The following is a 12,708-nucleotide window of genomic DNA, read 5'->3' on the forward strand; positions in this document are numbered from 1 at the left end:
CCATCCTGTAACAAAAAGCATTTACTTACATGCTCTATGTCATTTTCTTATCTTATTAGTATAGTAACTAGAATTTATTGAGCCTCTGCTGTATACCAGGCACTCACTGGGCCAAGTGCTTTTTTTTTTTTTTTCTTGAGATGGAGTTTCACTCTTGTTGCCCAGGCTGGAGTGCAATGGCACAATCTTGGCTCACCACAACCTCTGCCTCCCAGATTCAAGCAATTCTCCTGCCTCAGCCTCCCAAGTACAGGCATGCACTACCACACCCGGCTAATTTTGTATTTTTAGTAGAGACAGGGTTTCTCCATGTTGGTCAGGCTGGTCTCGAACTCCCAACCTCAGGTGATCCGCCCGCCTTGGCCTCCCAAAGTGCTGGGATTATGGGATTACAGGCGTGAGCCACCTCACCTTTTTTTTTTTTTTTTTTTTTTTAGAGACAGGGTCTTACCCTGTCACCTAGGCTGGAGTTTAGTGGCATGATCACTGCTCACTGCAGCCTTGATTTTCCAGGCTCAAGCGATCCTTCCACCTCAGCCTCTGGAATAACTGTAACTGCAAGTGCACGCCACCACACCTAGCTAACTTTTGTATTTTTTGTAGAGACGGAGTCTCATTATGTGCCCAGGCTTCAAGTGCTTTCTTTGTATGTTATCTCATTTTCACAACCTGCCCTCGAGGTAGGTGCTGTTATCACCCCCTTTCTACAGAAAAGGAAACAAAAGCTCAGAGACAGAAAAGCCTCTTAAAGTCTAAAATTAAGCTCGTGATTGTCCCCCAAAATTGTTCCACTTGCTTCCCCCCATCTCAATTGATAGGAATGTCGACCTTCAGCCACTTAGCCTGAAAACCCGGGAGCTGCCACCATTGCCCCCACACCCCACAGTGCGCTCCTTGGTGATCCTGTTGTCTGCCTGTGCCACGAGTCCCCAGCTGGCTGCCTTGAACCCTCACCCTCTGCTGCTGCCCCCTCACCTGAGACACCAGCAGATCTGCCTGGATTCCTGCCACGGCCTCTGCTCTGGCCCTGGGCCTGTCTCCATTCAACAGTCAGGTGGTCCTGCTGGACCCCGAGTCAGACCAGCCATTCCTCTGCTCCCAGTTCCTGGCTGCCCTTGTGACACAGGCCCTGTCCCCTCCTCTGCCTGGGCCTGTTCCACCGCAGCCCCACCCCAGTGCTGGCCACCAGCCGCCCCTGTGCCCCCACCATAGGGCCTCTGTCCAGCTGTGCTCCCAGACTCCCTCCCTCACCGTCTTCCCGTCTTTGCTCGGGAAGGGCCCGCTGCCCACCCCCACACTCCTGTTCCCGCTCACCCGCGGGTTGGCCCCAGCCCCTATCTTTTTCCTGTGTGCTAAGGATTTCCCCGTCACTCGTGTTTTATTGTCTGCCCTCCCCTCTCTCTAGGATGCACATAGGCATTTGGGGCTGATTTTTCTCTGATGTGTTCCAATTCATAGCAAATGCTCCTCATCCTCCCATGACAGCACCTTCCTCTTCCTCAGGGTTCCTTGGGCAGCTGACTCTGAACTGGTGACCAGGTGCCCTTGGCTCCCACACCTTGTCCTGGACGTGACCTACTAGATAGAAGCTTTGCCTGTGGGTCTGGGTGGCTCTGGGCAGCTTGAGTCTTCCTTTCAGATCCTGATTTCTGTTGGGAGGCCTGGGGCTGGGCAGCCCTCGGGGATTAAGGCCTGGCTGTCTTCCCTCCTCCCTTGAGCTGTGGGGTCTACAATGGTGCTCTCTTCCTCCCCAGACTCCTCTGACCCAAGGGCTGCCATGGCCCCGGTGAAAGCCTGGCTGGCTGCTGGCTGATCTCTACCTCCCTGCTGTGGGCTGGGGAGCGTGCCTGGAGCCATTGCCAGGAAAGGGCATCCACTTAACTGAGCTTAGCTGGTCCTCCCCTCTGGCCCAGTACCCTCGCCCCCGCTCACTGCCCAGCAGCTGTTGGGTCCCTTGCACCCCGGCTCTGCCTACAGGCCCAGCCACAGGCAATCTGCTGGCCCAGGTGCCCTCCCCCTTCCACGGGAGCCTTTTCTGTGCCTCTGCCTCACTGTCCCCTTCCTCTGCTCCTTGCCCTCCTCCTCCCTCCTTCCCCATGGATTCCCTCCCTCCTGCCCACAGCATCTTCAGACTTCCCTTCCCCCACCTTCTTCCTCCTTGACTGTTTGGGTGGTGACCTCCCCTGAGCTCCTCCCGCACCGTTAAGTCAGCCAACCCACCTGGAGGAGGCAAAGCCGAGGTTAAGACTCACCTGAGGCTGAGCACAGCTCTCAGGCAGAGCAAGTGGGGGCCAGGGCACCCGGGAAAGGACAGGCAAGATTCTGCCCCTCTTCTCCCTCTTGCAGGGACCGACAGACTTGACAACGGTGACAGCACTGGGTGAGTACTGAGTTCCAGGAGGACCATGAGGAGGGAGGGAAAGGGTCTCTAGGCAGAGGAAGAAGAGCAGAAGCCGCTCATTCTCCCTGCTTTCCTTGCGGGCCTGCCATGCCACACACCAGGTGCTGGATCAGGCTGGCATGGGGTTATTACAGCTATTGAAGGAGCCCCTGTCCTGTTGAAGCATGTGCATGGGGGGCAGTCCCATGCTTAGTGAGGGCTGTGATGGGGACAGGAGCCTGTGGGGCCTGATAGACATGGGATGGGGTAGGTGGACCTCTCCCCTGTCCTGCTCTGCCTCTTTCGTAGAAAACCCACTGGTTCCTGCCTCTCGGGAGCAGCTCTCACTGTTCTTGCTCCCTCTCTGCCCTGCACCTGGGCCTCATGAGGTCCTGCCTGTGGTGCCCCACCTGCCCTTCCACACATCTCACACAGGGCTTCACATGAATCCACCCAGACTCCAGTCTTCCTGGGAGACCACTCTGCCCAAGTCATCTCCTGACCAGGGCCCGATGCCCTCCGCTTGGCAGGTTGGACTTCCTGCCAGAGAGAGGCTCCCCCGGTCCCTGACCTACCCTCCTGCGCTGTCCCACTGCTGCCACCCAGGCACCCGCTGTTCCTGACTGCTCTGGCTCTGTGTGTCCACAGAAGGCGCCGCCTGCCCTGCGGCTGCCCCACCCATGCTTGCACGTGTTTTCTTCCTGAGGCCCCCCATTCTCACTCCAGGCCAAGTAGCCCCCAGAAGTGCCCCTGATGTTTCCCGGAACTAGCTTGTCACCGTGTTTCGATTCTGGCCCTGGAACACTCTGCAAATGTTCACCGTAGTGCTGACTGGATCCCAAGGGCACATGCACTTGTGCCATTCCTCTGCTTTTGCGCCTCCATGGGCTTCTCAGTCCCAGCTGTCCAGCCTGTCCTTTGGGGCCTCACCCTGGACATGTGCCAGGCCTCTCCCCACAGCCACAGCCACAGCCCCACTCTTACACTCTTCCTGGCCCTTCTCTACCCAACCAAGCCCCTGCCTGGTTGCTCCCCCTCCTCTCCTGCTTCCCGCTGCTCCACCCCAGCCTCTTCTCTGCGCCTTGGCCACAGTGGTCTTTTCAAGCTGAGGCTTGACTTCCTTCTGCTGAAACACCTCTTCCCCTCCCCCTGAGTGCCCCTGTGGTCCAGCTCTAGCTTGGCCTAAGCCACAACTCTTCCTGTTTCAGGGCCTTCCTACGTGTATGCCACCCCTACCAACTCCTCCTCCTCCTCCAGGCTCCCAGCCGCACATCCCCGAGGCGACTCAAACTTAACCTTCATGTTCTTTGTCTCAGTGTCTGAGATCATTGATCTGGGTGACTTGACTGGTGTCTGTCTCCCCCTGCTCATTGGAAGCCTCTCATCACATGTGAGCCACGGCTGTTTTGCTCACCTGTGTATTCTCAATGCCTGCCGTAGAATAGATGCTCAGTAATTGTTCGCTGAATTTCTGTGTCTTGTGCCTTCCCCTTTCTCTCTACCAGCAAACTCCTGTTCATCCTTCAAGGCCCAGCTCCAGTGACTTCTCCCTGGAGCCATTGGCAGCCAGCCTCTCCCCTGCCTTCCTGCAGAGCTTACTACACCCCTTTGCTCTGCCACTTCCTATGCTGGCTTAAGGCCCTGGGTCTTCTTTCCTCAGGGGCAGATGCTTGGCACAGTACATGATATGTGGTTGGCACTCTAGGAGGGTTTGTGTCTCGATCTAACATATCTTTTTGGCTCATTATCATGTATTATTTGTGTGGTTTTCTCTTTGCCTTGTGTTGTGTAGTTTCCTCAGCCACTCAGTCAACTCCTGGAATGCAGGCTCAGTGTCACGGCCCCAGTTCTGTACCTTGTGCTCCCCAAGCCTGGTTCAGGGCTGTGCATACCTAAAAAAGTTTCAGTAAATCCTTCTTGAGTCCATTTAGTGTCTACTTAAGGTTGTGGAACCTTTGGCAGTTTGAGAAGCATTGTGACCTTCTTTTCCTCATCCTGGACCAGCTGTATCATTTGCAGGGCTCAGTGCAAGCCCCTTTGTTCAGAAATTATTAAAAATTTCAAGGCCAGGGCCCAGCGTGGTGGCTCACGCCTATAATCCCAGCACTTTGGGAGACTGAGGCGGGCAGATCACCTGAGGTCAGGAGTTTGAAACTAGCCTGGCCAACATGGTGAAATCTGTCTCTACTTAAAATACAAAAAATAGCTGGGTGTGGTGGCGGGCACCTGTAATTCCAGCTACTCGGGAGGCTGAGGCGAGAGAATCGCTTGAGCCTGGGAGGCGGAGGTTGCAGTGAGCTGAGATCATGCCATTACACTCCAGCCTGGGCAATAAGAGCGAAACTCCATTCTCAAAAAAAAAAAAAAAAATTTCAAGGCTGGGTGTGGTGGCTCATGCCTGTAATGAGAGGTGGAGGTGGAAGGATTGTTTGAGCCCAGGAGTTCAAGACCACCCTGGGCAACATAATGAGAACCTGTCGCTACAAAAAATATAAAAATTAGCCGGGTATGGTGGTGCGTGCCTGTGGTTCAGCCATGCAGGAGGCTGAGGTGGGTGGATTGCTTGAGCCAGGGAGTTCGAGGCTGCAGTGAGCCGTGATTGCACCACTGTACTCCAGCTGGAGCAACAGAGCAAGACCCTCTCTCTCAAAAGAAAAAAAAAAAGAATTTCAAGATGGTGAGAGTAGAACAGTAAACCAAGCATGGGGCCCTCCTGAATGCAGGCCCTGTGTGACTGTCCAGCCCTCAGGCCCGGGAAGCCAGCCCTAGTCTCACCTCCACTGAGGGAAGACGTGATAGAGGTCACGATCTATCTCCTTTCTACAGGTGGTGAAATGAAGTGCACAGAAGAGCAGTCACTGGCCTCGCGGTGTACAACCAATCAGTGACAGAGCAGAACTGAAAACTGAATCCAGTTATTGGAGCGTGCTTACTGTCTTACATGGATGGGCCCTGGGGTCCAGGGACTTTGAGCTTCAGTTTCTTCCTCTGTAAACTGAGAACATTGACCTGACTATAAAAATGACAAATATAGGTGATTATTAAAACGTCAGGAAACAATAGATGCTGGCGAGGCTGTGGAGAAATAGGAACGCTTTCACACTGTTGGTAGTAGTGTGAATTAGTTCAACCATTGTGGAAGACAGTGTGGCGATTCCTCAAGGATCTAGAACCAGAAATACCACTTGACCCAGCAATCCCATTACTGGGTATATACCCAAAGGATTATAAATCATTCCACTATAAAGACACATGCACACTTATGTTTATTGCAGCACTATTTACAATAGTAAAGACTTGGAACCAACCCAAATGCCTATCAATGATAGACTGGATTAAGAAAATGTGGCACATATACACTGTGGAATACTATGCAGCCATAAAAAAGAATGAGATCGTGTTCTTTGCTGGAAGCCATCATTCTTAGCAAACTAACACAGGAACAGAAAACCAAACATCATATGTTCTCACTCATAAGTGGGTGTTGAACAATAAGAACACATGGACACAGGGAGGGGAACAACACACACCGGGGCCTGTTGGGGGGCTGGGGGCAAGAGGAGGGAGAGCATTAAGACAAATACCTAATGCATGCGAATCTTAAAACCTAGGTGACGGGTTGATAGGTGCCACAAACCGCCATGGCACATGTGTACATAACCTGTGTAACCTGCACATTCTGCACATGTATCCCGGAACTTAAAAAAAAAATAAATAATTTTTTTTTTAAATGACAAATATGCTGCTGTTTGGTTAGCAAAAAATAAAATAAAAAATTAAATGACAAATAGAACAGCTGTCCGTGAATCCCTGGACAGTCCCTATCCTTTGACCCCTTCCCCTGAAGTCAGGAATACAACGTTCCCCTCTGCTTCTTGGAAGGGTCTGAGCTCTGTAGACAGGAATGATAATTGGCTGTCATGGTAGTAGAAGAAATTAAAGCCCTTCGGAAGTAGAGGAAGGCTCTCTTTTCATGTCTTTTTGAAAGAATGTGGGGACTTGGGTGGAAAGTTCCCCAGGGTTCCTTGGTATTTTGGTGCTTTGATATCTAGAGGAATAAAAGAGCAATTAATTGCTATAAATGGCCTGTTCCTGTAGGGTTAGTCTGATGGTGGAGGGGGTGGCAGTGGTGGGTGACAGCTCTCCTATCCCAGGGCCAGTGCTGGTTAAAGGGACACACAGAACAGAGAGTCAGAGGTTTACAGCGATGTCTGACTTTAGGGGAGGCTTTTGAAATCCCGCTTTCTCTGGAAAACATGTCTTCCTCAGCCCCTTGGGTCATCGAGCAACTTTCTTTTCAGAATTCCTTGAAGACAGTGGGTTTCCAAGCTGTCATTGGCCCCACATCTCTCTCAGAACCAGTTTCTCAAAGTGTTGTCTGGCAACCTTTCCCCCACTACGGGGCTGACAGCGGAGAGCCCTGCGGTAGTAGAAGACTGGGGAGTAAAAGTGGGTGTAAAAGCACCCACTTTTTTTTTTTTTGAGATGGAGTCTCACACTGTTCCCCAGGCTGGAGTGCAGTGGTGCGATGTCAGCTCACTGCAAACTCTGCCTCCCAGGTTCAACCGATTCTCCTGCCTCAGCCTCCCAAGTAGCTGGAATTACAAGCTCCTGCCACCACGCCCAGCTAATTTTTTGTATTTTTAGTAGATACAGGGTTTCACTATGTTGGCCAGGCTGGTCTCGAACGCCTGACCTTGTGATCCACCCATCTCGGCCTCCCAAAGTGCTGGGATTACAGGTGTGAGCCACCGCGCCTGGCAAAAGTACGCACCTTTTACAGAACATGTGGTTGCCTACCGCATAATATATAACCACAGACCTGTGCCCTCACCATTTATTGGGATGATTGATACGTGCCTTGGAGATGTGAGGCACTGGGTCTTGCACCCCAGCAGAGCAGGTGGTGCAGCCAGAGCGGGTGGGCAAGGCTCCTAGCGCCCCTCACAACCTCCTGCTTCTCCTGTGTCTCCGCCCCCTCGGCAGTCCATGCTCTTGCTCCATTAACCTGTGCAGGTGACCTGAACGATGAGCTCCTGTGTGGGAGGCAGAAGAAAAGAAGGCAATGTTCTGAGATTCCTGCCAGAGGTGTATTGGGGGCACGTAGACATGTGGCTAGGCTGTAGGTCTGTGAACAAGCTGCGACTGTGCTTTTCGTGTGTTTCTAGCATGTGTCTGTGTTAGCTGATGTTTATGTACACAACTGCAGGTGTTCACCAAGCACACAGACACATATACATGCACTGAGCACAGAGGCTGCGGGGTGCTGAGCTACCTGTGCCTTGCTTGTTATGTTAGATTTGGTAGGTGGGGCATTCTCTTGTGCAGGTGCGGGACTTGGCCATCAACTGTCCTGGAGTGATGCATTCTGGTCCACAGTGTCTCTGAACACAGCGTCTCAATTAGACTTGGTGACTAAGCCAAGGGGAGCAGGGTGTGTGGTGTTGAGCGGACTGACCTGCTTCGGCCGGAAATGCCAGGCCAGCCGAGCTGCCGTCAGCACCTTACTTATCCAGAGGTGTGGGTGCGGGTTTCCTGGGCTTGCCAGACACACAGGTATTTCTGGACCGCAGCAGAGCCCGGCTCCACGAGCTTCCCGCCAGCGGTTGTGCATCCTCAGCGTGGGGCGTGTGCTCCAGGCCCAGCCCTGGCAGCTGCCTGGGCCCTCCCGACTCCTCCCACAACCCATGTTCTGTGTTTCTGCAGGGCGGCACCTTCCTACTTCTGCCCAGCCACAGCCCTCCCCTCACAGTTGAGCACCTGTTTGCCTGAAGTTAATTTCCAGAAGCAGGTAAGGCCCCCAGGGGAAGGACTCTGTAATGTGGCCATACAGTAATGTGGGGTGGGGGGTGAGGAGTCCTCTTGGACGCCAGGCTCCAGGGCTGATCATGAAGTTAGCTCATCTGTTACCTTTCACCGTGAGCACTAATGATGCTCATTTCTCCAGATGTGTTGGTTCTTCTGGAGAATGTTAGTTAGGGTGCTGCTGATTTCTTTTAGGCTAAGACATGTACAGATTCTGGATAATATTTCATATAAGCTCTAGGAACCACCAATTCTATGGCATTGTATTTTTTTGCAATGTAAACATCATGAAAGTATAAATTGTACATTTTTAAATGTATTAGAATCTATCACAATGTATTTTAAAATGGACAAAACAAAAGACGAGTGCAGGGGCTGGAGGCAGCTCGTGTGTCTGAAGGAGCAGCTTTGCTCCCTGGCCTCGCCTGAGCTTACTTGACATCTTCCTAGCAGGTGCAAGACCACCCTGGGTATAAGTGAATATTCTAACATAGATAAATGTGGATGTTCAAAAGCATTAGCTTCCAGTTTAAAAATAAAAAGGAGTGCAGGTGGCTGTGTTTGTATTCAGGGCCACTCGTGCCTGTCAAAGCGAGGCCAGCTTTCAAAGCTCTTTATTAGAATGGGTTGCATTTCCCAGACAGAGACCCATACAGGGAGCCACAGCCGTCCAGCCTCCAACTGCCGCATGTGGCTTTCAGCAGTCTTGTTCTCCAGGTCCCTCTTGCACTACCTCCTAATTCTTCTAAAGTGAGATCAATTGCTTAAAAGCTGGAGATTACATGGTGGTCGAGATTAGGTCCCTGCAAAGGCTGGGAAGGAGTGTGGCATCTGAGCGTGCCTCTTACAGATGCCCTTGGGTGTCTCCCTGAGAACGTGTCTCTCCTTCAACAGAGAGGCAGCTCTGAACTGTGTGTGTGTGTGTGTGGGTGTGTGTGTGTGTGTGTGTGTGTGTGTGTGTGTGTGTGTGTAGCAGGAGTGTGTCTCTGTGTCTAAATTGAAGGTATGTACCTTAATGTCTTTTCATTGTATTTGCCCCAATCAGATGTCATTTTCTGGGATGGCACCCACTTTTTGCAGAATGTGTGGTTATCTACTACATAATAAATAACCATGGACCTGTCCCCTCACCATTCATTTGGATAGTTAATAGTTGCCTGTTGTTTCTTTTCTGTTTTATTGTTTTTGTTTTTGTTTTTTGAAATGGAGTCTCGCTCTGTCGCTCAGGTTGGAGTGCAGTGGCATGATCTTGGCTCCAGGCAACTGCCGCCTCCCAGGTTCAAGCGATTCTCCTGCATCAGTCTCCGAGTAGCTGGGATTACAGGTGCCCGCCACCTTGCCCAGCTAATTTTTTGTATTTTTTATAGAGACTGGGTTTCACCATGTTGGCCAGGCTAGTCTCAAACTCTTAACCTCAGGTGATCCACCCTCCTCGGCCTCCTAAGTGCTGGGATTACAGGCATGAGCCACTGTGCCTGGCCTGTTTCTTCTCATTTTCCTTTTTTTGGCTCACCTCTGACTTGGGCAGCTAACAGAAATTTTCTTAGGATTTGGAGTGGAAGCGCCGCCCCATTTTAGACGCTGGAATGTTTATGGGAATAGCCAAGAGACCATAATTGAGAACTATCATTACTTTTGGTTCTCACGTTCAAGGACTGGATGAATAATTAGTGTGTCTAATTTAGTTGCAGTTTTAGTTTATGTAATTTAAACATAGTTTAATGGAGACCAGTTTTTGATCCCTACAGGGGAAAATAAGATTTCTCAAGTGAAATGAATCTGATGCTTGTCAGAATTGTGATAAAAATATAATAGCACGTTTGCTTGTATAGGCAACAAACAGAGAGACATACTTTAATATACTCGTCGCACACCGTGACTGAAATGTCTGTATTGTTTGGGTTGATTATGATTTATTCTCTCCAATTATGAGTTTGCTCCACACTGACACCCTTACTGCAGATGAGGAGAGAATTATGTAAGCCAGTCACGGTGTTTCTGTTTGGGTTGGAATGGGAAGGGTGGGAACATGTGCTCCTGGCTGCATTTCTGCTCCAGATCCAGCCCTGAGTGTGCCCTCTTGTTAGGTACGAGGGTGGAATCAGCTCAAACTAGAGCTGGAAGAATTCTCCATGACCACACTTTTTAGAAAAGACAAGTCAAGGGTCTTCTCTGTAGTGAGAAGAACTGTCTCTTGCAGGGAAGTGAGTTGAAGCAGGAGTAGCCTGGCTCCAAAATGCAGGCGCAGACGACACCGCAGGCCCACAGCTGGGCAGCCCAAGCCCTAGGAATCCCAGTGTGAGGTGTCCCCGGGACGGCGAGGCTGCACCAGCCGGGAAGACGGGGCGGCACCTATCAGTGCTAGCTGTTCATAGAAGGCTTGTTGGACAGGGCAACGTTCTGTAAAGCCGGCCCCATGGAGGCGGTCTGTGATGGAAGCAGTCTTTGATACGGAACTGACGCTCCTCTGGGAAGCACCTACTGTGTACCCGGACCACTGGCTCCTAGGTGGATGCGGCGGCAAAAACCAGACACCAATCCTTCCCTGGGCAGGGCTGGCTCTCTGAATGAATAAATAGATCTTGCCCTGGGACCCGGGGCTGGAGTGTGGTTTGTGATACTACGATTGGAATGGGGAGAGCCAGAGCAGGAGTCATCTGCTTCCCACATTGGCTAAGGACTGGTCGGCTTGAACCCGGTGGTCTGGAGCCCTGGGAGAACCTGCTGGGGGTGGGGAGGAAGCAACGCTGGTGCTTTTGTGTTTGGCGACACCTAGTGGCCAGCTCCTTGTATTTCACCCTGTCTCTCACCAGGAGAGAGCAAATGAAAACTAGCCCTTAGGCACAGGACAGAATTGGAAGGTTCTTACTCTTGGAAGCCCTAACTCCCAGCTCAAAGGCTTTACGGAGCATTTCAGATGTTCTTTGGAGAACACAATAGCCCAAGGCCCACTACTTTGAAAGTGCGAGTCCTTTGGAAAAGCTAAATTTGGTTATGGGAGACTGGGTTAGGTACTTGGTCTCTTAACACAATGACATTTGGGCCTAGATGGGTGTGGATATTGCAGAGTGGGAGAAGCTCAGACACCACAGGCTGTTTCACTATTCCATTTAGCCAAGCAGGCAGTGTTTATTAAGTGCCTGCCAAGTGCTAGGTTCCCGGAGGACAGGGGTGAACACAGCAGAGGGGGCCCTGGCCTTGCAGTAGGCAGTGGGCAGAGGCAATAAGCAAGTTCTCCAACAGGGCACTTTCAGAAAATCAGGACAGGTGGGCATGGTGGCTCATGCCTGTTAATTCCAATATTTTGGGAGACCAAGGCAGGAGGATTGCTTGAGACCAGGAGTTTGAGACCCACCTGGCTGGGCAACATAACAAGACCTCTACAAAAAAATTTAAAAGTGGCAGGGTGTTGTGGCATGCTTCTGTGGTCCCAGCTACTTAGGAGGCTGAGGCAGGAGGATCGCTTAAGCCCAGGAGTTCAGGGCTGCAGTGAGTTCTGATCATACCACTGTACTCCTGGGCACCAGAGCAACTGTCAGGGAAGGCTTCCCTAGGAAGGTGCTTTTACGCCAAGACAAAGGATGGAAAGAAGCCAGTTCCTGGCTGAGGGGACACCCAGTACAAAGGCTGCTAGAGGGAAAGAGCTTCTCCGCATGTTCTAGAATGGACGAGTGCCAGGAAGGCAGAGCAAGGGGAAGAGGAAGAAGAGACAGGCTGGAGAGGGAGGCAGGGCTGACAGCAGAGCCCTCGCAGGGTCCTGGCAAGGATTGTGAAATGCATTCTCAGGTGGGTTTAAGCAGGGAGTGATGTCATCTGTTTTGGGGAGGATGAGTTGGGAGGATCACTTGAGCCCAGGAGTTTGAGACCAGCCTGGGCAACATAGCAAGACCCTGTCTCTACAAAAAAATGTTTTTTAATTAGTCAAGCGTGGTGATGTGCACCTGTGGCCCTAGCTACTCAGGAGGCTGAGTTGGGAGGATTGCTAAAGCCCAGCAGGTTGAGGGTGCAGTGAGCTATGATCGCACCACTACACTCCAGCCTGGGTGACAGAGGGAGACCCTGTGTCAAAAAATAATCAATAATCAGATCATTCTGGCTATTGTGTAGAGAAAAGGACAAGAAAGGAAGTACGGGGATCATGAGGAGGTTACATAGTAACCCAGATCCAGGTGGCCACTGCGGAAGAGGTGGAGACCGCATCATCATCCACACCCAGGTTCGGGGTGCAAGGTTCACCCCACGAGGCTGTGTGGAGTCCAGCTCCAGACTGGCAGTGCTCCACATCTAGTGAAGTGGAAAGAAGTGAGAATGGGTCAGTGTGAGGAGTGATACCCCAGAACAGAGCTTCCCTGCTCAGCTGCACAGGAAGTTATGGCCTTCCCCATGCTGGGATGCACCCTGGCCCTGGGGAGTGGCTGGGGGTCCTTCTCAACAGAGACCATTCCTGAGGCAGTTTACTCCTCTTTCCTAGCTCCCAGTTATCACTTAGTCCGTTTTCTGAGCCCAGGAGGAGGTGGAAGGGG

The 12,708-nt window shown here is 51.6% G+C and overlaps 1 protein-coding gene across 2 annotated transcripts in view; it reads left to right on the forward strand.

The window, feature by feature from the left end:
* The window catches only part of CTNNBIP1 (catenin beta interacting protein 1), a 62,041-nt gene that overhangs the window by 23,968 nt on the left and 25,365 nt on the right, over window positions 1-12,708 (forward strand). The window contains exons 2-3 of one of the 2 annotated variants that reach the window (XM_054556720.2): window positions 2,347-2,380; window positions 8,087-8,171. The gene's annotated coding sequence lies outside the window, so the exon portion shown is untranslated. The remainder of the gene's footprint in view (window positions 1-2,346; window positions 2,381-8,086; window positions 8,172-12,708) is intronic. The other variant, XM_024253279.3, reaches the window with a different exon arrangement.

The sequence above is a fragment of the Pongo abelii genome, chromosome 1 (genome assembly GCF_028885655.2).
Source record: "Pongo abelii isolate AG06213 chromosome 1, NHGRI_mPonAbe1-v2.0_pri, whole genome shotgun sequence".
Lineage (NCBI taxonomy): Eukaryota > Metazoa > Chordata > Mammalia > Primates > Hominidae > Pongo > Pongo abelii.